General features: G+C 36.6%; 2 long non-coding RNA genes across 3 annotated transcripts; both read right to left on the bottom strand.

The window, feature by feature from the left end:
* Positions 1-508: 508 nt before the first annotated feature.
* On the bottom strand, positions 509-3,116 carry LOC131169515 (uncharacterized). Its single transcript, XR_009140454.1, has 3 exons — positions 2,951-3,116; positions 1,422-1,485; positions 509-803 (listed from the first exon to the last, which is right to left on the bottom strand). It is a non-coding gene; the product is annotated as an uncharacterized LOC131169515 (long non-coding RNA).
* A 5,216-nt stretch (positions 3,117-8,332) lies between these two features.
* LOC131169514 (uncharacterized) lies at positions 8,333-11,540 on the bottom strand. Of its 2 annotated transcripts, XR_009140453.1 has the most exons (4): positions 11,433-11,540; positions 9,906-9,969; positions 9,217-9,287; positions 8,333-8,475 (listed from the first exon to the last, which is right to left on the bottom strand). It is a non-coding gene; the product is annotated as an uncharacterized LOC131169514 (long non-coding RNA). The 2 variants fall into 2 exon arrangements; XR_009140452.1 differs by lacking the exon at positions 8,333-8,475 and having other exon boundaries at positions 9,036-9,287.
* Between the last annotated feature and the right edge of the window lie 14,289 nt (positions 11,541-25,829).

Genomic DNA, 25,829 nt, shown 5'->3' with positions numbered 1-25,829 from the left:
CAAGTTTTGTCATTTTCTCGATTTCTCGTTTTTCTTTGTACTAATTAATTAATTTTTCTTTGATATTTCTAATGACATTTATACTTCAATAAGTCTTTAATTATGTCTCGAAACTAAATTCCGAGGGTTTCTTACAGTCCTAGGGTCAGCTATTGTCACACCTTACCCCTCCGTAAGGCATAGCATGCTCCCGTAGAATACTTAATGAACTACCGAACTTCACCTACTGATAACTCATTAAGTACCCTACAAGGGATTTTAAAACAATTTTCTTACATTTTGGAAGTGGTGAGCATTTTGGTAAGAATTAAAAACCATTTATTCAAAGTTTAAATACTAGTAAAAATTTTTGTCCATTCAAATTTTGTCGCAAATTTTATAAAAATTTTGACAGAGTTCCCTCTGTATTTTGAGAAACCAGTTCTTCAAATACCTGTAAAAAGCACTTCCAAAACTATTTTACAACTCCCAACCTCCAATAATTCACAATTCAACTCAAGTCAATCCATTTCAAAACAGTTTCACAATCCAAGTCAAATTTGTCAACTCAGTAGGTTCAATAATTCCATTCACAAAACATAAGGCAGAAAATCCATATGTACAAATATTAAATTTACAGAAGAAAATCTAAAATAATATTATTATAGTTTATTTACAACTGCTCAATTTACATTGATACTTATGACATTACATTATTTACATCAAAATAACCATAAGGGTATAAAATAATACCCGTACAAAAAGGGATCAAAAAGATCTTGTCAATTCCGCAGCTCACTCTGCTGCTTTCTCCTTGCTTTTATCTGCGACAGTAAATTAAACTATCGCTGAGTATAAACATACTCAGTGGTGCACAATAAAGATTTAAAATGTGATCCATAAATCATTTATTGATGAAACATAATTTGAATACTTCACAATCACATTTCACAAATATCAAGCTCATAACAACTCATTTGTCAAATAATATATTAAACAACAGTTTAGTCAAACAATTGCATAACCACAGTGTTGCCAAAGTCGTACACAACTTAAGCCATGACATAAAATTTCCGATCAATGCCGTGTTGTACACCACGACAAAGCAATCTCAACCCCATTAATCGAAACCAATGAGGGAGGTGGCTAGCTAGCTAATGAGTACTCATCCGATCTGACCTCAATCGGCAAGCCAGAGAGGGAGGAAAATAAACGATCTCAACCCCATAAATGGAGGAGGAATAATAAGTAACTGTCATGCTAAGTGTGAATCAAAAATTCATTTCAAACATTTCATTCAAATATTGCATACAAAAATCAATCCATTTCCAAAGTTACAATTTGATCGCAAGGTGGCAACACAAAAGTTCATAAATTCATAATGCGTAATAAATCAATTTTTCAAGGATAAAATGCTTAAATAGGGTTTATTGTGCACAAACCTCAAGCGAGTCGTCCCTTAGCCTCGACTCGTTTCCTCGGGTTCCTTCCCGATATTCTTTTCAACTGAAACACAAAATTTGACAATGTTTCAGTACTAGAACTTAACATAAATCCCAAAATGAATTTTAACTTCGCATTTACCTATTTCTAACGTGTTAAATTTGACGTTCTCGAAATTTTGTGTTTCGGGTTACTATTCACTGCACTATTTAAGTCAAATAATTGACTTTCTAAGGATTAATAGGTATGGGAACTCCAACTTCACCCACATACCACATTTTGGTCACCAAACTTGTTGGTTTTGGTCATTTGTTTAAAGCTTAGGTCATTTTGGCAAAATTACCAATTTTCGGTTTTGGTTCTCCGAAGTTGCACTGTTCCATTGGTCGATCTACTGTTGGAATTTGACAAAACTTCCTTCATATAAAATGTTCCTTATTGTCTTAAGTGTATTCTCATTTTTGGATCACCTCAATCGGAGTTTTGTAGCTCAAGTTATGGCCAAAATAAGTTTCTCGTTCACGTGTCTTTGTTCATCTTGAGATTTTGGTGCTGGCAGATTTTTGGTCCAACTTTGGTTAATAATTTGATCAAGTTAAGTTCATAATTTGGTCTCACTTTCTTCATATGAAATGTTGTACTATGTCTTACGTTTCCATCGGTTCAAGAATCGCCTAAATCCGAGTTTTCTAGAGGGAGTTATAGCTATCCAAACATTGCTGCTCAACTGAAAATCTGCAGAGTTGCAGTACAGTAATTTAATTTTGCTCAATGATTTTGAAAGGGTTAATGGCCTAATTTGGGTTGGTGTTCTTCATGAAAGTTTTAGGTCTATATCATATCTAATTGCTGATAAACTTTCAGGTCAATTTGACCTACCTAGCTCGAGTTATGACCAAATGAACAGTTACTGTTCATTTGGTCAGTTTGGTGCAGGGCAGCCTGCTATCAACTCACTTTGGTCAATTGTTTCACCAACTTTTGGTCAGTTTTTGGTCATGGTTCCTTAATGAAAGTTGTGCTCTTTTATGTCTATTTTCATCTCCAATTGGTGGCATATCCATTAGGCTTGTAAAATTTGAGTTTTGGTCCTTCAAATTAGGTTTGGTCATGCTGCCAGCAACATGACCATTGACCTACGAATTTAGCTAAATTTTCCACCATTCCCACACAACTTATTTGGTCATAATTGACCATTAATTCATGTCACAATAGGTTAAACATGCCATTTATGCATTTCTTCAAATTTTAGTTCACTAACCCTAACATTCAAACCCTAATCTCACTAATTCATTGTGTTTAACTACTTTCAAAGCCTTAAACCATAATAACTCAACTACTTAAGGTTCATATACTCATACACACCTTTAAGTCCATCAAATTCATACACACACATCAAAACCCTAGCTGGATGAATTTGTCTTTAATCCTCCCACCATTAATTTCTTTTCATTTTAAGTATATTCCTAGGTTAATTAAGCTATAAACATAACTAAATCAACTAACAATTCAAGTTTAGTTTACTAACCTTGTGTGCAGAATTTCTTCTCCCTTTTCTTCAAATTTTTCTTCTTTCTTTTCTTTGAATCCTCTTTCCTAGTTGTCCAAACAACATCTAGTTATGGTAGGACAATTGGCCATGGTTGGATTTTGGTTCTTCAAGCTCAAAAATGAGCTTTCATGGTGGTTTTGGTGTGGGAGAGAGAGTGACGTTTTTTTGAAGAAGAAGATTTGTGTTTTAATTTTTTTCTTTTCTTTTCTTTATCTTATGGAAGACCACAATTCCCAATTTAATAATTCACTAAATTAATTTGTTTATGACATCATTCATGATGTCATCAACTTTGACTTTTTCATCTTCTTCCTCTTTTTTTTTATTTATTTTTTCTATTAGTTCTTTAATTTAATTCTCTATTTCTAAATTTTCTTTTCTTATATTTTATTTGTGATTAGGTCGAGTCACTCGGGGTCAATTGACCAAATCGCCTCACCGGTTCATCCCGCTTGCAAATAATCCAATATTTCTTCCGCTCCTGACCTAATTATTTGACTGGCTTAACAGCTTCTTTTTGTGATTTTCTCTTTCCATTTGTGTTCATAAGGGTCCTAAGGACCGCACGTCACTTTTATGGTTCAAATTTGAGTTTAAAATGACTTGTGATGCTTCGAGGAGGTCACTCATCGCTGTGACTCTCGGCTCATTTAACCTCTTATGTTCTGTTTTTCTTATTTATAGTTAACTAATTAAACATTACTAATTATTTGTGTTTATGGCTTCTCAAGTTGTCTTAAGTGTGGCCCTAATCCCATTAATTGTCCGGACCGACACCGGTCACCGGAACAGTGAAATATACCAGGCTATGCAAACGGGGGTGTTACAATTCTCCCCCCCTTAAATAAATTTCGTCTCGAAATTTTTACCTGGTATCAATCTCTGAACAGCTGTGGGTGTTGTCTCCTCATGTCCTCCTCTCGTTCCCAAGTAGCTTCTTGGCCCGAATGATGGTTCCACAGCACTTTTACCAATGGTATCTGCTTATTCCGTAGCTGCTTCACCTCATAAGCCAGAATCTTTATGGGTTCTTCTTCATATGTGAGGTCTAGATTCACTTCTATTTCTTCTACTGGTAGTATATGAGATGGGTCTGATCGATACCTCCTCAACATAGACACATGAAAGACATTATGTATCTTCTCCAACTCTGGAGGTAGTGCCAAACGATAAGCCAAAGGACCCACTCTTTCCAGAACCTCATATGGCCCAATGAAACGAGGACTCAGTTTCCCCTTTCTGCCGAATCTCATAATTCTCTTCCAAGGAGAAACTTTGAGGAAAACTTTCTCACCCACTGCATACTCAATATCCCTTCTTTTCAAATCAACATAGGACTTTTGACGGTCTGATGCAGCTTTAAGTCGATCTCTGATCACCCTGATTTTCTCTTCAGTCTGTTGAACAATTTCGGGTCCGATCATCTTTCTTTCACCCACGTCATCCCAACACAACGGGGTTCTACATTTTCTGCCATACAAAGCTTCATATGGAGGCATCCCAATGCTTGATTGGTAGCTGTTGTTGTAAGCAAACTCAATCAAAGGCAAGTGTGTATCCCAACTGCCCTCAAACTCAATCACACAAGCCCGTAGCATATCCTCCAAAATCTGAATTACCCTCTCAGACTGGCCATCTGTCTGTGGATGGAATGCAGTACTGAAGTTCAATCTAGTTCCTAGGGCTCTCTGAAGACTACCCCAGAATCTAGAAGTGAACCTAGAATCTGCATACGTCGATAGATACTGGCACTCCATGCAATCTCACAATCTCATCGATGTACAACCTGGCCAATCTGTCCAAACTATAGTCCATTCGGACTGGCAGAAAATGAGCAGACTTGGTTAGTCTGTCAACAATGACCCAAACTGCATCATGACTCTTCTGTGTCCTTGGAAGTCCCATCACAAAATCCATTGTTATTCTCTCCCATTTCCACTCTGGTACTGGTAGTGGATGTAACAACCCAGTGAGTACTTGATGCTCTGCCTTTACTTGCTAACAAGTTAGGCATTTAGAAATAAACTCTGCCACATCTCTCTTCATACCCATCCACCAGTAATGCTCCTTTAACCCTTTATACATTTTTGTGCCACCAGGGTGCATGGCAAAAGGAGACTCATGTGCTTCCTTCAAAATGATCTTCCTCAATTCAACATCAATAGGAACACATATTTTTCCCTGGTGTAGCAGTAAACCATCATCTCTAACTGAGAACTCTGGTTTCTTGCCTTGCCGGACTTCTCCCAACGACCGATACTTGATCATTACGAGTAGCCATTCTAATCGATCAATCAACACCGTTGTACATGCCATGCAACCGCTGCTTGCCCATCATCATTAACCTCTAAGTGGCATGCAATGATCTTAACTCATGTACCAAAGACAAAGGAGTAACCGTAGACTTGCCATAGTCTTGCGACTTAAGGCATCAGCTACAACATTAGCTTTCCCTGGCTGATAGTTTATCAGACAATCATAGTCTTTTATCAATTCTAACCATCTCCTCTGTCTCAAATTCAACTCTTTCTGGGTGCCCAAATACTTCAAACTCTTATGATCTGTGTAAATGTAACACTTTTCCCCATACAAATAATGTCTCCAGATCTTAAGAGAAAACACAATGGCTGCAAGCTTCAAATCATGCGTCGGATAATTCCTCTCATGCGGTTTTAGCTGGCGTGATGCATAGGCAATAACATTTCGATCTTGCATCAACACACAACCTAATCCGTTGTGAGAAGCATCGCTGTAAACTGTATATTCTTTACCCGGTGTAGGTAAAGTCAGGACTGGAGCCTCTGTCAAACATCTTTTCAATTCATCAAAACTTTGCTGGCATTTGTCCGTCCACTGAAATTTCACATCCTTTCTAAGCAGCTTGGTCAATGGAGATGCCAACATGGAGAATCCCTTCACAAATCGACGGTAGTATCGGCTAAACCTAAAGCTGCGAATCTACGTGACATTTCGGGTGGCTTCCAATTAAGGCGACTTCAATCTTGCTAGGATCTACCTTAATGCCCTCTTCTGACACTACATGTCCCAAAAAGGATATCTCCTTCAGCCAAAATTCACACTTCGACAATTTGGCATATAGCTGTTTCTCCCTCAAAGTTTGCAGTACAATCCGCAGATGTCTATCATGCTCTTCTGCATTCCTCGAATAGACCAATATATCATCTATGAATACCACAACAAACTGGTCGAGGTATGGTCTGAAAATAGTGTTCATCAGATCCATAAAAGCAGCCGGAGCATTAGTTAACCCGAATGGCATGACCAGGAATTCATAATGGCCATAGCGAGTTACGAAGGCGATTTAGAAATACTCTGCTCTTGTACTTTTAGCTGATAATAACCTGATCTCAGGTCAATTTTAGAGAACACAGCTGCACCCCTCAACTGATCAAACAAGTCATCAATACGGGGTAATGGATATCTGTTCTTTATTGTCACCTTATTCAACTGCCAATAGTCAATGCATAGCCGGAGAGTGCCATCCTTCTTCTTTACAAATAATACTGGCGCTCCCCAAGGTGACACACTAGGGCGAATGAAGCCCTTATCAAGCAACTCTTGCAACCGCACTTTCAATTCTTTTAGTTCCGCTGGTGCCATTCTGTATGGCGTTATGGAGATTGGGTCCACACCAGGCATAACATCAATTTCAAACTGCACTTCTCTTTCTGGAGGTAATCCTGGCAATTCATCAAGAAACACATTCGAAAAGTCACATACAGTAGGAATGTCCTTCAGTGCTGGACTCCCCACTTGGGTGTCTATCACATGTGCCAAGTACGCCTCACACCCTTTTCTAATCATTTTTCTAGCCAGTGCAGCTGAAATGATGTTTGAAGGCAATAACTGCCTCTCCCCCTGTATTACTACATCACCATACTGAGGAAGACCAAAAGTGACTGTCTTCAGTCTACAGTCAATCATAGCATGATGCCTGGCTAACCAATCCATGCCCAAGATAATGTCATAATCTCTGAAGGGCATTTCAATTAAATCAGACAAAAAAGTGTGTCCTTGGATCACCAAAGGACAGTCTCTATATAGCCTATTTACCCTGACCTCCTGGCCTAATGGACTAGTTACTAACACATCATAGTCCATTGGTACACACGGAATAGTAGTAGAACACATCACACTAGCACTAACATACGAATGTGTGGAGCCAGGATCAAATAACACATGCACATCTTTGTCAAGGATGGAGAAAATACCAGCCACAACGTCTGATGTTTCAGCCTCTTCCCTCTGACGCATGGTATACACTCTAACTGGTGCGCCACTGGATGCTGGCTGGTTAACAGTGCTCTGACTTCCAGGGGTGTTACCAGGACCCCTACCTCTGCCTCTGCCTCTAGCAGCTGATTGTGACCCTGCAGGTGCGAGAGACTTGGTGATCCTTGGATGTAGTGAAAGACCCAGACCGGCGCGGACTAGTGCAATCCTTAGCGAAATGTCCGCTCCCTCCACAGTTAAAACACGCACCAGTAGCTCTGTAACAAACCCCACCATGAGTTCTACCACAGGTTTCGCACTGCCGTACTGATAGAGCTCCTCGGGTCTTTGGTTGGTCTCACGACTGCATCGAGGTGGTCTTTGGCCGGAAAATCGCCTCGGCCTCTACGGAGCTAGATCCCCAAACTGTTTCCTCTTCCCGAACCACTTCGGATGCTTGTTCAAAGTCTTTTGATTTTCTCTTGTGGACCCTTCTTCACTGCCCCTTCTGATTCTATCTTTTCTAGTTCTAGGGCCTGTGAGATCAATTCGGCAAAATTCTGATGTCTGAATCCCACAACTTGCATTCTCAGACTCTGTCTTAGTCCAGCCTCAAACCTCTTGCATCTGTCTCTGGGGGTGGAGACTAAGCTTCCAGCATAGTGGCTTAGTCTTGAAAAATCTCTCTCATATTCTGCTACAGTTCGGTTCCCTTGTTTCAAACTCAAGAATTCTTGCAACTTCATGTCCACATATGCATCGGGAACCCATTTCTGTCGGAACTCCCTCAAGAAGTCGACTGTGTTAACAAGTGGCTCCACCAGTGTGGGGATGGTCTTCCACCATTCATAGGCATCCCCTTGTAATAAGGAGCAGAATACTCAAACTTCATTTCTTACGTACCTGCAGACTTTCTAAAAACCGTTCCATTCTTTCCAACCACTGTTCTGCTTCCAGTGGATCCACAGTACCTTTAAACTCGGTGGCCCAAAATTTCATCAATTTTTCATCTTTGAAAGTGAGGTTTGTGGTTGTCCGCAGTCTTGGCATTTGAGCTTGGGGTGGCACATTACCCGCCATTTCTTTGAAAGAAGGCGGCCATCTGCTGCATAAATTGAGCAGGAAACTGCGGTGCTGGAGCAGGAGCTGGAGTGGCTGACCCACTCACATTCTGGAGTGCTGGGGCTTCCCCTTGAACCTCAGCCTCAACAGATTGTTCTTCGGAATGATCTCCTCCTTCCATTCCGTTTTTCACAATTTTCTACTTCCTGAGATCAAACACAAGGAGGTTGACCTCCGTTAGTGCATATTCATGATGTAAATATGTCATATGCATCAATTAAAGACACTTGAGCAGTTGTACTTATCAAAGAAATATTCACATACATAGTCAAAATTTATTGCAAAACCATGCTCTGATACCACTAAAACATGTCACACCTTACCCCTCCGTAAGGCATAGCATGCTCCCGTAGAATACTTAATGAACTACCGAACTTCACCTACCGATAACTCATTAAGTACCCTACAAGGGATTTTAAAACAATTTTCTTACATTTTGGAAGTGGTGAGCATTTTGGTAAGAATTAAAAACCATTTATTCAAAGTTTAAATACTAGTAAAAATTTTTGTCCATTCAAATTTTGTCGCAAATTTTATAAAAATTTTGTGAGTTCCCTCTGTATTTTGAGAAACCAGTTCTTCAAATACCTGTAAAAAGCACTTCCAAAACTATTTTACAACTCCCAACCTCCAATAATTCACAATTCAACTCAAGTCAATCCATTTCAAAACAGTTTCACAATCCAAGTCAAATTTGTCAACTCAGTAGGTTCAATAATTCCATTCACAAAACATAAGGCAGAAAATCCATATGTACAAATATTAAATTTACAGAAGAAAATCTAAAATAATATTATTATAGTTTATTTACAACTGCTCAATTTACATTGATACTTATGACATTACAGTATTTACATCAAAATAACCATAAGGGTATAAAATAATACCCGTACAAAAAGGGATCAAAAAGATCTTGTCAATTCCGCAGCTCACTCTGCTGCTTTCTCCTTGCTTTTATCTGCGACAGTAAATTAAACTATCGCTGAGTATAAACATACTCAGTGGTGCACAATAAAGATTTAAAATGTGATACATAAATCATTTATTGATGAAACATAATTTGAATACTTCACAATCACATTTCACAAATATCAAGCTCATAACAACTCATTTGTCAAATAATATATTAAACAACAGTTTAGTCAAACAATTGCATAAACACAGTGTTGCCAAAGTCGTACACAACTTAAGCCATGACACAAAATTTCCGATCAATGCCGTGTTGTACACCACGACAAAGCAATCTCAACCCCATTAATCGAAACCAATGAAGGAGGTGGCTAGCTAGCTAATGAGTACTCATCCGATCTCTGACCTCAGCGGCAAGCGGAGAGGGAGGAAAATAAACGATCTCAACCCCATAAATGGAGGAGGAATAATAAGTAACTGTCATGCTAAGTGTGAATCAAAAATTCATTTCAAACATTTCATTCAAATATTGCATACAAAAATCAATCCATTTCCAAAGTTACAATTTGATCGCAAGGTGGCAACACAAAAGTTCATAAATTCATAATGCGTAATAAATCAATTTTTCAAGGATAAAATGCTTAAATAGGGTTTATTGTGCACAAACCTCAAGCGAGTCGTCCCTTAGCCTCGACTCGTTTCCTCGGGTTCCTTCCCGATATTCTTTTCAACTGAAACACAAAATTTGACAATGTTTCAGTACTAGAACTTAACATAAATCCCAAAATGAATTTTAACTTCGCATTTACCTATTTCTAACGTGTTAAATTTGACGTTCTCGAAATTTTGTGTTTCGGGTTACTATTCACTGCACTATTTAAGTCAAATAATTGACTTTCTAAGGATTAATAGGTATGGGAACTCCAACTTCACCCACATACCACATTTTGGTCACCAAACTTGTTGGTTTTGGTCATTTGTTTAAAGCTTAGGTCATTTTGGCAAAATTGCCAATTTTCGGTTTTGGTTCTCCGAAGTTGCACTGTTCCATTGGTCGATCTACTGTTGGAATTTGACAAAACTTCCCTCATATAAAATGTTCCTTATTGTCTTAAGTGTATTCTCATTTTTGGATCACCTCAATCGGAGTTTTGTAGCTCAAGTTATGGCCAAAATAATTTACTGTTCACGTGTACTGTTCATACTGAGATTTTGGTGCTGGCAGATTTTTGGTCCAACTTTGGTTAATAATTTGATCAAGTTAAGTTCATAATTTGGTCTCACTTTCTTCATATGAAATGTTGTACTATGTCTTACGTTTCCATCGGTTCAAGAATCGCCTAAATCCGAGTTTTCTAGAGGGAGTTATAGCTATCCAAACATTGCTGCTCAACTGAAAATCTGCAGAGTTGCAGTACAGTAATTTAATTTTGCTCAATGATTTTGAAAGGGTTAATGGCCTAATTTGGGTTGGTGTTCTTCATGAAAGTTTTAGGTCTATATCATATCTAATTGCTGGTAAAATTTCAGGTCAATTTGACCTACCTAGCTCGAGTTATGACCAAATGAACAGTTACTGTTCATTTGGTCAGTTTGGTGCAGGGCAGCCTGCTATCAACTCACTTTGGTCAATTGTTTCACCAACTTTTGGTCAGTTTTTGGTCATGGTTCCTTAATGAAAGTTGTGCTCTTTTATGTCTATTTTCATCTCCAATTGGTGGCATATCCATTAGGCTTGTAAAATTTGAGTTTTGGTCCTTCAAATTAGGTTTGGTCATGCTGCCAGCAACATGACCATTGACCTACGAATTTAGCTAAATTTTCCACCATTCCCACACAACTTATTTGGTCATAATTTACCATTAATTCATGTCACAATAGGTTAAACATGCCATTTATGCATTTCTTCAAATTTTAGTTCACTAACCCTAACATTCAAACCCTAATCTCACTAATTCATTGTGTTTAACTACTTTCAAAGCCTTAAACCATAATAACTCAACTACTTAAGGTTCATATACTCATACACACCTTTAAGTCCATCAAATTCATACACACACATCAAAACCCTAGCTGGATGAATTTGTCTTTAATCCTCCCACCATTAATTTCTTTTCATTTTAAGTATATTCCTAGGTTAATTAAGCTATAAACATAACTAAATCAACTAACAATTCAAGTTTAGTTTACTAACCTTGTGTGCAGAATTTCTTCTCCCTTTTCTTCAAATTTTTCTTCTTTCTTTTCTTTGAATCCTCTTTCCTAGTTGTCCAAACAACATCTAGTTATGGTAGGACAATTGTGAAGGAACGGAAGCGTGAAAAACACAAGATTATACCAATGAATTCAAAAATTTTCACCTAGGGTCACATGCACCATGCAAGATTTATTTTTATCTATTTGATTTCAATGATAAACAACATATTAAAACTCTTTTAATATGTTTTTGGATCTGTATTTGCCATTTAAGATTTTAAAATTAATCAGATTAATTTTAGAACCCTAGATTAAATCAAGAACGATTACACTAACCTCTTGATGTCTTTGCGTGTCTGCGCCTTTGAGATTCGTCTTCAGGACACCAGATGTTGTCCCTCTAGCTTGTCCACACCAAGAACACCTATGGCAGCCCTTGAATGGCTTCTAAAGCTTTTTCTATTAATTAGAAATTCAAGTTCTGCCTTTTAAGAGATTAGAGATGTAAACAGGACACTAGAAACAATTTCTAGTGTTCTTAATTCAAGAGATTGATGTCTAATCTCTTTGAATTGATGAGAGATGAAGAGAAATAGCTGGAGAGGCTCAAAGTGGCGTGACAATTGAGAGGAGAGGCTGCTGGTTATATTTTCTTTTCATAACCACACTTAAATAGCTAGGTTAACACATTAAACCCTAGCCACATGTCACCTTTTGATTAGCTCTAGGTTTAAGTGACCCAATCACATTGTGCCAAGTGTCAAACCTATATTTAATCTTGATTTTAATCATCTTACATGATTAAAAAAACATTTGGCAAGCTTATGTGTTATGCCATGTGTCACAATATCATGGTGACACGTGTCCTGTAATGAAATGACCAAAATGCCCCTGTGTCTTAATTTTGAGTTCTTAACCCAAAATAATTATTTTCTTCTTCTAATTAATTTATATCAAATATAAATTAATTAATTAATCTCTATTAATTAATTTCTCATCAATTAAATTCATATTTAAACACTTTAAATATAAATTTAATTTATACTACACATCCAATAATCTAGATTTGGTTTCAAGTCATGCTAGGGACTTTGCAATTTAATTGCAAATCAAATCTATTTAATTAATCAATTAAACTCTTTAATTAATTAATTAAATCATATTTAAATAGGTGATAACTTGTGTATGTGTGTGACTTACTAGGCTCATCACTAATTGGCAATGAGACATGATATCAACTCTTAATATCATCAGAACTCTTTCTTACCATAAATGATTTCTCTAAATCATTTTATGAACCTCATAGACCATGGTTAACACCTAGCATAGCATGCCATGGCCACCCAATTAGTAATAAGATTTACCCTAAATGAACCTATAATCATATGTTACCATGCACTAGAATCTCTCTGTTACAAAATCCCAACTCAAGCTGGAGTCATGGTTTATGTCAAACTCCATTTGCTATGAATATTATGTTCTCTTTTAATTCCAGTTCTTGATTAAAAGATTTTTCTCATCAGAAACTCTTTTTTGAATAAATCTATCTGTCTGCCAGAACTTGAAACATCAAGAACAATTAAATGAACATAGTATTTTAACTATATTTTCTTAGAGGAACAGATTCCATCTTTATCAACAGCTACCTCCATATATAACTCGCAGGAGCCAACACATGGCCTTATACCCATTCATAGTTCTAGTATGAATGCTGTATCAAACTCAAACTACCTATATACAAGATAACTGTGCTATCTCAGGTCTAAAGATTATATGCACTGATATGATTTATGACAAAACATTGACAAGAGTAAACTCCATGTGCTTGTCATAAGTGTCACTAGTTCGGCCTACTTATCATTTATAAGTGCCTATCAAGTTTGTTATATGGCATGAGACTCACCATTCCATCTTATTTATATCTCATATAAATAACTTGGGAACAAAAATGAATACAATCTTTCTGGATAAGTCATGTCCTTATTATGAAGTATCCTCGATTGTGAACCTATTTATGATACTTTGTGCTAGAAATATTGTCACTCATATTCTTAACAACTTAAGAATAATATTTCTAACAAAATATCAATGGACCTTTTCTATTACACATAAATATATTATGTAAACGGAAAAGTGGAAATGCCTTTTATTATTAAAAATATATACAAGATACATACTAAATGATATGCTCTAGGGCATACTACTAACAATCTCCCACTAGCACTAGAGCCATTCATTACAATACCTTAGACCCATCTTCTCAAGATGCCGGTCTAACTGAACTTGTGACAAAAGCTTAGTGAATGGATCAGCTGGATTTTTCAGCTGATGTTATTTTTCTGCATGGCTATATCGCCTTGCCCAACTATATCTCTGATAATGTGGTAGTGCCTTTCTATGTGTTTAGATTTTGGGTGAGACCTTAGTTCCTTAGCCTGTATGACTGCTCCATTGTTGTCACAGTGTAATGGAACTGCTGACTCAATGGAAGGAACTACTGTAAGTTCTGTCACGAACTTCTTCATCCAAACAGCTTCTTTTGCAGCATCTGATGCGAATATACTCGACCTCGATAGTGGAATCTGCGATCGTGCTCGCTTGGAACTCTTCCAACTGACTGCACCTCCATTACAAATGAACACATATCCAGAGGTAGACTTTCTATCATCGATATCTGATTGGAAATCAGAATCAGTATAACCATCCAATTGCAAGTCTCTACCTCCATAAATCAAGAATAAATCCTTAGTTCTTCTTAAGTACTTAAGAATATTCTTGACAGCTATCCAGTGTTCCAAACCTGGATTGGATTGATACCTGCTAGTCAAACTAACAGCATATGCGATATCCGGCCTAGTACACAACATTGCATACATTAAACTTCCAATAGCCGAAACATATGGAATCCTGGCCATCTTATCTCTTTCTTCAGGTGTCTTTGGAGACATCTCTTTAGAAAGGTGGATACCATGTCTCACTGGTAACAATCCTCTCTTGGAATCAAGCATGTTAAACCTCTTTAACACCTTTTCCAAGTATAGACTTTGGAATAAACCAATTATTCTTTTTGCTCTATCTCTATAGATGCGAATCCCAAGAATATAGGTTGCCTCCCCTAAGTCTTTCATGGAGAATGTATTTGACAACCATACCTTTATAGTCGTCAACATACCTGTATCATTACCCATCAACGAGATGTCATCCACATATAAGACAAGGAAAGTGATAGCACTGTCACTAACCTTCTTATATACACATGGCTCATCCTCATTTTTTATAAAACCAAAAGATTTAATGGCTTCATCAAAACGAATGTTCCAACTCCTCGAAGCTTGTTTCAACCCATAAATGGATCGCTTTAGCTTGCATACCTTGGAACCATCTTGGGATTCAAATCCCTTAGGTTGTTCCATGAAAATGTTTTCTTCAATGTATCCATTGAGAAAAGTCATTTTGACATCCATCCGCCAAATCTCATAATCATAGTATGCAGCTATTGCTAATAAAATCCTAATTGATTTAAGCATGGCAACAAAGTAGAAAGTCTCCTCATAATCTATTCCTTGCCTTTGGCGAAACCCTTTCGCTACTAGCCTTGCCTTATAGGTCTCTACCTTTCCATCGTAACCAATTTTCTTCTTGAAAACCCATTTGTTTCCTATAGGTACAATACCTTGGTGGGTCAACAAGATCCCAAACTTGATTCTTATACATTGAATCAATCTCGGATTTCATAGCATCAATCCATTTTGAAGAGTCTATATCTGATATAGCTTCTTCATAGGTAAGTGGATCATCCCCATGATCTACTTCTTCATGAGTAGACAACTCTTGTTCTTCTTCATGAAGAAAACCATATCTCACCGGGTGAGTGAGATACCACGGTTGTTCTACGAGGAACAGTGTAGATGTTTCATCAATGGGTATAGGTTGACTAGATGGATCTATATCCATCGATGCATTGGTTGGTCAATTCTCCAATTCTAACTCTATTTGCCTTCCTTTGCCTCCTTCTTGAACAAACCGTTGTTCAAGAAATGTGGCATCTCTACTTATCACAACCTTTTGTGAAGTAGGCAAATAAAAATAATATCCAAAACTATCTTTTGGATATCCAACAAATCGACCTTTTACGATCTGTCTCCAATTTATCGGTGTTGACTTTTTGATATAAGTGGACAACCCCAAATCTTAACATGCTTAAGACTTGGTTTTCTTCCATGCCATATCTCATAAGGTGTGGAAGAAAGCGATTTTGATGGAATCCTATTCAATATATAAAGTGATTCTAATGCAAATCCCCAAAAGGAGATTGGCATATCGGTATAGCTCATCATACTACGTACCATATCCAATAGTACGATTTCTCCTTCGGATATACCATTCATTGTGGCGTTCTGGAGAGTCGGTGAGAAACAATGCCATGCTCTCTCAAGTATTCATCAAATTCAGTACTCAAATATTCACCTCCACGATCTGATCGAAGAGCTTTAATACTCTTTCCTGTTTGATTTTCTACTTCAGATTTAAATTCTTTGAACTTTTCAAAGGATTCATGTTTGTATTTTATCAAATACAAATACCCAAACCTTGATTTATCATCAGTAAAGGTAATAAAATAATGAAAGCCCCCTCTAGCCATTTCTTTAAACGGACCACATACATCACTATGTATTAGTTCCAAAATATTTTCAGCTCTTAGCCCTTGTCCAACAAAGGGTGATCTAGTCATTTTGCCTTGAAGGCAAGATTCACAAGTTGGAGTAGGCTCAGAACCCAATGAGGATAAAATCCCCATTTTCTCCAATTTTGTAATCCTATCTTCTACAACATGACATAACCTTAAGTGCCAAATATATTTTGAACTTGAGTTGGTTTTCACCATGGCATTGCATTCATTTAGATTGCTATACTCTGGCTAGTGGAAACACTTTCTTACTGGCAATGGAAACACTTTCCTGTTAGCAATGGAAACACTTTCCTTTGCCTTTTTCAGCTTTAGTCTTCCTTTTCTGTTTAGCTATTTTCTTGGAAGGACCAGGAATCTGAAGTTTCTTTTTCTTATTGCCCTTCTTCTTGTTGGACTTTCCAGCAGAAGAAGATGCAACCAAAGCTACCTCTTTTCCTTTATTGCCAGGCATATTCTTTTGGGCAATAACCAGCATGTTGAGTAATTCAGCTAAGGTGCATTCCTGTTTAGTCATATGGAAATTTGTCACAAAATTGCCAAAAGACTCAGGAAGGGACTGAAGGATCAAATCCGTTTGTAGTTGGAAATCCATGTTGAAGTCAAGATATTCCAACTGCTCAATCAGCCGAATCATCTTGTGGACATGATCCCCAACATTCTGTCCCTCAGACATCCTCATACGGAATAAGCATTTAGATATCTCATACCTAGCATTCTGCTTTGTGCTCACCATACAACTCTTGTAGGTGAAGGAGGATCTCACTCGCACTCTGCATGTTCTCATGTTGCTTCTGTAACTCATTACTCATAGAAGCAAGCATGTAACACTTAGCTCTCATATCATGCTCCTTCCACTTGTCCAAAGTTTCATGTTCCTCTTGTGTGGCCTCTGGAGGTAAGGGACCAGGAACATTTGAATCTAGAACATATCCTATATGTTCAAGGTTCAGGACAAGTTACAAATTTCTTAGCCAATCGCATGATTAGGTCTGTCAACTGTTGTGATCAAGTATGCTTGCAAGGATATTGGATGGTGGTGGTTGTTTTGTGCTCATTATTATCGAGAAAATTAATTGCAGAAAATAACCAGATTAATTAGTAAATGTATCATGTAATTAACCAACAAGCTTATGGTCTTTTAAACAACTTTGTCCTCCCACTCACTTAGCGAATCCTACACTACCAAAGTAGAAAACGGAAATCCTAGTTGGATTGATTTCTAGTGGGTGATTGAATTCGTATAATTCTATTGATCATCCTCGGTACATCCATTATTGGAATTACAATAAACTATAAGTGAGCAACTCCTTGCCCATCACATCTCATGTGAGGTTCAATCCTTTACCTAGCCCCTAATGCTCAAAATCTCGGTACATCCATTATTGACTTATCTTGCATTAGTTAAGTTGATCCCATTGAGTCGATAATTATGCAAATAGTTTTAATGTCCTCAGGTACATCCAATATTGGCCACTAAACCATTTACATATTTACAACATCTCATGCTTAACAATTATTCTTAAGAAAATCTCTTAAATTAATTGCATCTCATGCAACTATTTAAAATTTCTTAAAATAATTGCCCCAATGGAGGGCTTATGTTATAATTACTTTAATTATAGCATTTCCAACTTAATCATTTGTTTGGAAGATTTTATAGCCATCCTAATTACTATTAAGGTCTCACTTTGCACATTATCCATTTAGCATGCATATATCATATAATTGCATACATTCCCATACATCTCATGCATTCATGGATAAGCGATAAATATGGTATGATCATGGACTTTCTAAGGGATTCAATTCGAGCCACCAAGAATTGAATCAGGGCATTCCTAGGTGCATTTCATTCATTCATTTTACAAGAGTTGCTGAAGGAGTACATAATCAACACTTGATATTGAATTCCTCCCCTTTGGTCCCACCAATGCTCTTGACCTCCTTAAACTTCTTGCAATCCAATATTACATAGTAATCCTTGGCATACCAAGGCGAATTTACAAGAACTTAAATAAATGAAATTACAACCCAAAAATTATTACAAACTTAATAATACATGCCCAAAATAAATTAAAATAAATTAATTAATTTACAATCCCAAAGAAACATAAAAGAAATAAATCCAATCACATTGGTCTTTTATAGTCCATGATCATCCATCATGCATATCACTATTTAACAATTAAATAAAACATACATACTTAAATTAAATTGAATATCTCATATTCAACTTAAAAATCCAGATTTGAATATGATTCAAATAAATTTAAAAATTCAGATTTGAATCTCATTCAAACAAATTTAAAAATTCAGATTTGAATCACATTCAAACAACTTCAAAAATTCAGATTTGAATCACATTCAAACATTTTTAATAAAATCAGATTTGAATCACATTCAAATATTTTTAAAAATCAGATCTGAATTTTATTGAATCAATTTTAAAAATCAGATTTAAATATGATTCAAACAACTTTAAAAATTCAGATTTGAATCACATTCAAACAACTTTTAAAATTCAGATTTGAATCACATTCAAACAATTTTTAAAATTCTGATTTGAATCATAATTTAATTGTGTGATTAAAACAACTAATTAAACACTTTAATTAGTCAAAGAATAGGCCTTAGATCATACAACAATTGCAGAATTAAAAGCCAAACCTTGAACCACCCAAGGAACCATTGTTGCCGCCACCAATGGTGGCTTCACCATGTGTGACGCCACATCTTATGATCCAACCAGCAATGAATCTCTTGATCTCATGATCAAACACACAATTAAATTATATAATCAACAATCTAAATGGCAAATATAGTGGCTCGATACCAATTGAAGGCAGGCGTGAAAAACACAAGATTATACCAATGAATTCAAAAATTTTCACCTAGGGTCACATGCACCATGCAAGATTTATTTTTATCTATTTGATTTCAATGATAAACAACATATTAAAACTCTTTTAATATGTTTTTGGATCTGTATTTGCCATTTAAGATTTTAAAATTAATCAGATTATTTTTAGAACCTAGATTAAATCAAGAACGATTACACTAACCTCTTGATGTCTTTGCGGCGTGTCTGCGCCTTTGAGATTCGTCTTCAGGACACCAGATGTTGTCCCTCTAGCTTGTCCACACCAAGAACACCTATGGCAGCCCTTGAATGGCTTCTAAAGCTTTTTCTATTAATTAGAAATTCAAGTTCTGCCTTTTAAGAGATTAGAGATGTAAACAGGACACTAGAAACAATTTCTAGTGTTCTTAATTCAAGAGATTGATGTCTAATCTCTTTGAATTGATGAGAGATGAAGAGAAATAGCTGGAGAGGCTCAAAGTGGCGTGACAATTGAGAGGAGAGGCTGCTGGTTATATTTTCTTTTCATAACCACACTTAAATAGCTAGGTTAACACATTAAACCCTAGCCACATGTCACCTTTTGATTAGCTCTAGGTTTAAGTGACCCAATCACATTGTGCCAAGTGTCAAACCTATATTTAATCTTGATTTTAATCATCTTACATGATTAAAAAAAACATTTGGCAAGCTTATGTGTTATGCCATGTGTCACCATCTCATGGTGCCACGTGTCACACTGTGAAATGACCAAAATGCCCCTGTGTCTTAATTTTGAGTTCTTAACCCAAAATAATTATTTTCTTCTTCTAATTAATTTATATCAAATATAAATTAATTAATTAATTTCTCATCAATTAAATTCATATTTAAACACTTTAAATATAAATTTAATTTATACTACACATCCAATAATCTAGATTTGGTTTCAAGTCATGCTAGGGACTTTGCAATTTAATTGCAAATCAAATCTATTTAATTAATCAATTAAACTCTTTAATTAATTAATTAAATCATATTTAAATAGGTGATAACTTGTGTATGTGTGTGACTTACTAGGCTCATCACTAATTGGCAATGAGACATGATATCAACTCTTAATATCATCAGAACTCTTTCTTACCATAAATGATTTCTCTAAATCATTTTATGAACCTCATAGACCATGGTTAACACCTAGCATAGCATGCCATGGCCACCCAATTAGTAATAAGATTTACCTTAAATGAACCTATAATCATATGTTACCATGCACTAGAATCTCTCTGTTACAAAATCCCAACTCAAGCTAGAGTCATGGTTTATGTCAAACTCCATTTGCTATGAATATTATGTTCTCTTTTAATTCCAGTTCTTGATTAAAAGATTTTTCTCATCAGAAACTCTTTTCTGAATAAATCTATCTGTCCTGGCCAGGAACTTGAAACATCAAGAACAATTAAATGAACATAGGATTTTAACTCTATTTACTTAGAGTAACAGATTCCATCTTGATCAACACCTACCTCCATATATAACTAGCAGGAGCCAACACATGCCCATATACCCATACATAGTACAAGTATGAAAGCAGTATCAAACTCAAACTACCTATATACAAGATAACTGTGCTATCTCAGGTCTAAAGATTATATGCACTGATATGATTTATGACAAAACATTGACAAGAGTAAACTCCATGTGCTTGTCATAAGTGTCACTGGTTCGGCCTACTTATCATTTATAAGTGCCTATCAAGTTTGTTATATGGCATGAGACTCACCATTCCATCTTATTTATATCTCATATAAATAACTTGGGAACAAACATGAATACAATCTTTCTGGATAAGTCATGTCCTTATTATGAAGTATCCTCGATTGTGAACCTATTTATGATACTTTGTGCTAGAAATATTGTCACTCATATTCTTAACAACTTAAGAATAATATTTCTAACAAAATATCAATGGACCTTTTCTATTACACATAAATATATTATGTAAACGGAAAAGTGGAAATGCCTTTTATTATTAAAAATATATACAAGATACATACTAAATGATATGCTCTAGGGCATACTACTAACAAATTGGCCATGGTTGGATTTTGGTTCTTCAAGCTCAAAAATGAGCTTTCATGGTGGTTTTGGTGTGGGAGAGAGAGAGTGACGTTTTTTTGAAGAAGAAGATTTGTGTTTTAATTTTTTTTTCTTTTCTTTTCTTTATCTTATGGAAGACCACAATTCCCAATTTAATAATTCACTAAATTAATTTGTTTATGACATCATTCATGATGTCATCAACTTTGACTTTTCCATCTTCTTCCTCTTTTTTTTATTTATTTTTTTCTATTAGTTCTTTAATTTAATTCTCTATTCCGAAATTTTCTTTTCTTCGATTTTATTTGTGATTAGGTCGAGTCGACTCTGGTCAATTGACCAAATCGCCCCTCACCGGTTCATCCCAGTTTGCAAATAATCCAATATTTCTTCCGGCTCCCTGACCTAATTATTTGACTGGCTTAACAGCTCTTTTTCGTGATTTTCTCTTTTCCACTGTGTTCATAAGGGTCCTAAGGACCGCAGCGTCACTTTTTACGGTTCGAAATTTGAGTTTAAAATGACTTCGCAGTCGTTCCCGAGGAGGTCACTCATCGCTGTGACTCTCGGCTCGTTTAACCTCTTATGTTCTGTTTTTCTTATTTATAGTTAACTAATTAAACATTACTAATTATTTGTGTTTATGGCTTCTCAAGTTGTCTTAAGTGTGGCCCTAATCCCATTAATTGTCCGGACCGACAGGTCACCGAACGATGAAATATACCGAGCTATGCAAGCGGGGTGTTCTGACTATTACTGCTTGTAGTAACTTTCCCGTGCGGTCACCCATCGCTGCGGTGCTGGCTCATTTAACTTCGTTTCTTTTCATTGCTATTATTTTTCCTTTGTTTTTCTTGTATTTTATTGTCTTGTATTTCATTATTTTATGTCTCCTCACTACTTTTAAATATAGTTCTAGGCATCTTAGCTGTCTGGACAAACACTGATCATCAGAACAGTAGAACACACTACCGAACATAGAGGTGTTACATGTGAAGGATCTCAGCGGTATCTTCTTAGCATAGATACGTGAAACACATCGTGGATCTTGTTCAGCTCTGGTGGTAAAGCTAGCCTGTAGGACATTGGACCCATACATTCAATAACTTTATATGGGCCAATGAACCTGGGGCTTAACATACCTTTTCTTTCAAATCTTAGTACCTTCTTCCGCGGTGACACCTTGAGGAGCACTTTGTTTGTAACACCCCTATGTTCGGTAATGCGTTCTACTGTTCCGGTGACCGGTGTTGTCCGGACAGCTAGGATGCCTAGAACTACACTTCGATATGAGTGATTAGACATTAAATAATGAAATACAAGAAAAGAAAATACAAGAAAAATAAAGGAAAAATAATAGCAAAGAAATGTAACCAAGTTAAGCGAGCCAAAAACCCTAGCGATGGGTGATCAGATCGAAAGTCACGTGGACCGTTGACTAGCTACTCGACCGCGGAACCCTGCAAAATATTTTTAGGAATTAAATAGACCCCTATTGAAGTATAAATATCATTAGAAATATTAAATAAAAATTAAATAATTAGTACAAAGAAAAGTGGGAAATTGAAAAACGGATAAAACCCGGTGTTACCGAAAAATCGAGAATGCAACCCGAACAGGGGCATTGTGGCCATTTGACATCCCGAGTTGTCTTTTAACCTAAATGTCCATTAAAAATAAATAATATTACACTTGGAAAATATAATGAAAAATTAATTTAGGGGTACCTAATGTAAATAGCAAAAATGGGAAGCTTAATGTGGGAAAATGAAATTTTAGATTAAACTAATAATTTATGTTGACATAGTGCTCCACTAATTCATGAAAGTGGACCACTACCACTTCATTTCGACAGCAAATCATCTTCTTCCTCACTTCTCCAAGAACCAGCCAAATTTCTCCCAAGAAAATCCACCATTGACGTCCATTTGAAAGCTTCATGCAAGCTTGATTTAAGCTTCCTTCTTTGCACCTTCCTTCATTAAAGTTAATCCTCACACCATGGGCAGTAGATAGGCAGCAAGAAGATTAAGTTTTGGTGAAGTTTTGAAGAGTTTCCAAAGTGGTAAGTATGTATTTTTTATTAGCGCTTCATTAAAGTTTGTGAGGAGGTTATGGGTGTTTGATTTATGGAGAAATTTTTGAGGTTTGATGTTGAATGGGAGTATGTATTTTTGGCAGCCATGGAAACACCTTGAAGGCAGTTTATTTGTGCTTGTAAATGGTGAATTAAATGATTGATTAAATGTATATTGTGTAGGAAATTGTTTGGGTGATGTATACTTGGTATATGCAAATGTGAAATGAAATTTAAAGCTTGGAAATTAATGGAATGTAAATGTACCATTGTGGCAGTTTGTTAACTCTTGAGGAATGTTGGAATTCATGCTTAGTTTATGAAATAATGGTGTTGAAATGTGTTGGTTGTTATGGCAGTTTGAGTGTATGTATGGTGGTGTAAAGTGGGACATGTAAATGGGCATGAATTGGTGATTGAATTGTTGTAAATTGAGTTGGACAAATTCTGCACTTGTTGGTGCACATTGAATGTAATTGTAAGCTGCCAAAATGACCTATAATATGTTATAAATTATGTTTAGGTTGTGGTACAACCAGAATTGGTTTGAAGGTTAAGTTTGGTGAGTGTTAAAAGTGATGCTTAATGTGCATGCAAGAATTTCAATAAGGCAGTTTGAGTTTTAGGCCTATAACTTTAGGTGTATGGCTCCAATTGGTATGAGACCAATTGGAGGTGAAACTAAGCACAAAATGTGCCAACTTTCATGAAGAAAGCTTACCAAAATTCTGCTTGCAAGGTAGCTTGAAAAATGACCAAATCCGGATTAAGTGCAAATGAGGCCTGAAAATTGACCATTTGGGCAGCAGGGGAGTAGGGTGTGACATTGTTGCCAATCGCATATTCTATTTCTTTCCTCTTTAGGTTGGCATAGGATTTCTGTCTGTCTGAGGCAACCTTCAGATTGGCTTTGATTAGCTTTACCTTCTCCTCAGTCTGTGTTACCAGGTCAGGCCCTACAAGTTTATCTTCACCCAATTCAGTCCAGCATACTGGAGTTCTACATTTCCTCCCATACAGTGCTTCATACGGGGCCATTTGGATGCTAGCTTGGTAGCTATTATTGTATGCAAATTCTGCCAGTAGGAGGTATCTATCCCAACTTCCCTCAAACTCAATGACACAACTCCTCAGCATATCCTCAAGGACCTAACATATATTTCATGTTATTATTATCATTTTAGTTCAATATTTGTATTAGTTCAATTGGTTTCAATTGTTTACCTGGATTACTCTTTCTAATTGCCCATCCGTTTGAGGATGGAAAGCTGTGCTGAAGTGGAGTTGTGTACCCAAGGATTCATGCAACTTCTTCCAAAACCTCGATGTAAACCTTGGGTCTCGATCAGATATAATGGAAAGTGGAATTCCATGCAGTCTAACTATCCACTGATATACAATTCTGCTAACTTTTCCAGTGAGTAGTCAGTCCTAACTGGCAGAAAGTGTGCTGACTTCGTCAATCTATCTACTATTACCCATACTGCATCATATTTCTTCTCGGTGAGAGGTAGACCACTTACAAAATCCATGGTGACTCGATCCCATTTCCATTCAAGTATGCGTATGGGCTGTAGCAAACCCGATGGAACTTGGTGTTTTGCCTTGACTTGCTGACATGTCAAGCATTTAATCACATAGTCAGCTATGTCCTTCTTCATACCAGGCCACCAATAATGAAGCTTTAGATCATGATACATTTTTGTACTTCCTGGGTGCATAGCCTAAACACTGGTGTGTGCCTCTTTCAGAATACTGGCTTTCAATTCCCCATCATCTGGTACACATACTCTTCCTTTGTAGTATAAACACCCATCTACTTTCACCTCATAGTCAGTTGCCTTCCCTTATAAGATTTTACTCACAGTAGCCTTTAGCTTCTCATCTGCCTTCTGCCCATCTAAAATCTGTTATAGCAGGTTTGGCCTCACTTGCAACTCAGCTAAAATAGCTCCATCTCAAGCCAAGGATAAATGGGCATGCAATGATCTCAAAGCTGTGATGGATTTTCTGCTCAAAGCATCGGCAACTACATTTGCCTTCCCAAGATGGTAGTTAATCACACAATCATAGTCCTTTAGGAACTCAATCCATTGCCTTTGTCTAAGGTTGAGCTCCTTCTGGGTTGGCAAGTATTTTAGGCTTTTATGGTCTGTGTAAATATAACACTTTGCACCATACAAGTAATGCCTCCATATCTTCAATGCGAAGATAATTGTTGCAAGTTCTAGATCATAGGTAGGGTAATTCTATTCATGTGGCCTTAGCTGCCTAGAAGCATAAGCGACCACCGTTTCCTCTTGCATCAATACACACCCTAACCCATTATGAAAGGCATCACTGTAGACCACAAAGTCCTTTCCCAACACTGGCTGTGTTAACACTGGTGCCTCTGTCAACATAGCCTTTACCTTCTCAAAACTGGTCTGACACTTGTCATTCTAGTCAAAGCTGACATTCTTATATAACAACTTGGTCATTAGAGCAGCTATTAAAGAAAATCCCTTCACAAATTTTCTGTAATACCCAGCTAGCCCCAAGAAACTTCTGACCTTAGTTGTATTTCTGGGAGGCTTTCATTCCATCACTGCTTCTATTTTCTTGGGATCCACTCTAATCCCATCAGCTGACACTATGTGTCCAAGGAATGCAATTTCATTCAACCAGAAGTCACACTTGGACAACTTAG

The sequence above is a fragment of the Hevea brasiliensis genome, chromosome 10 (genome assembly GCF_030052815.1).
Source record: "Hevea brasiliensis isolate MT/VB/25A 57/8 chromosome 10, ASM3005281v1, whole genome shotgun sequence".
Taxonomy (NCBI): domain Eukaryota; kingdom Viridiplantae; phylum Streptophyta; class Magnoliopsida; order Malpighiales; family Euphorbiaceae; genus Hevea; species Hevea brasiliensis.
Note: the sequence above shows the minus strand (reverse complement) of the source record. Positions and strands in the feature narration are given on the sequence as shown.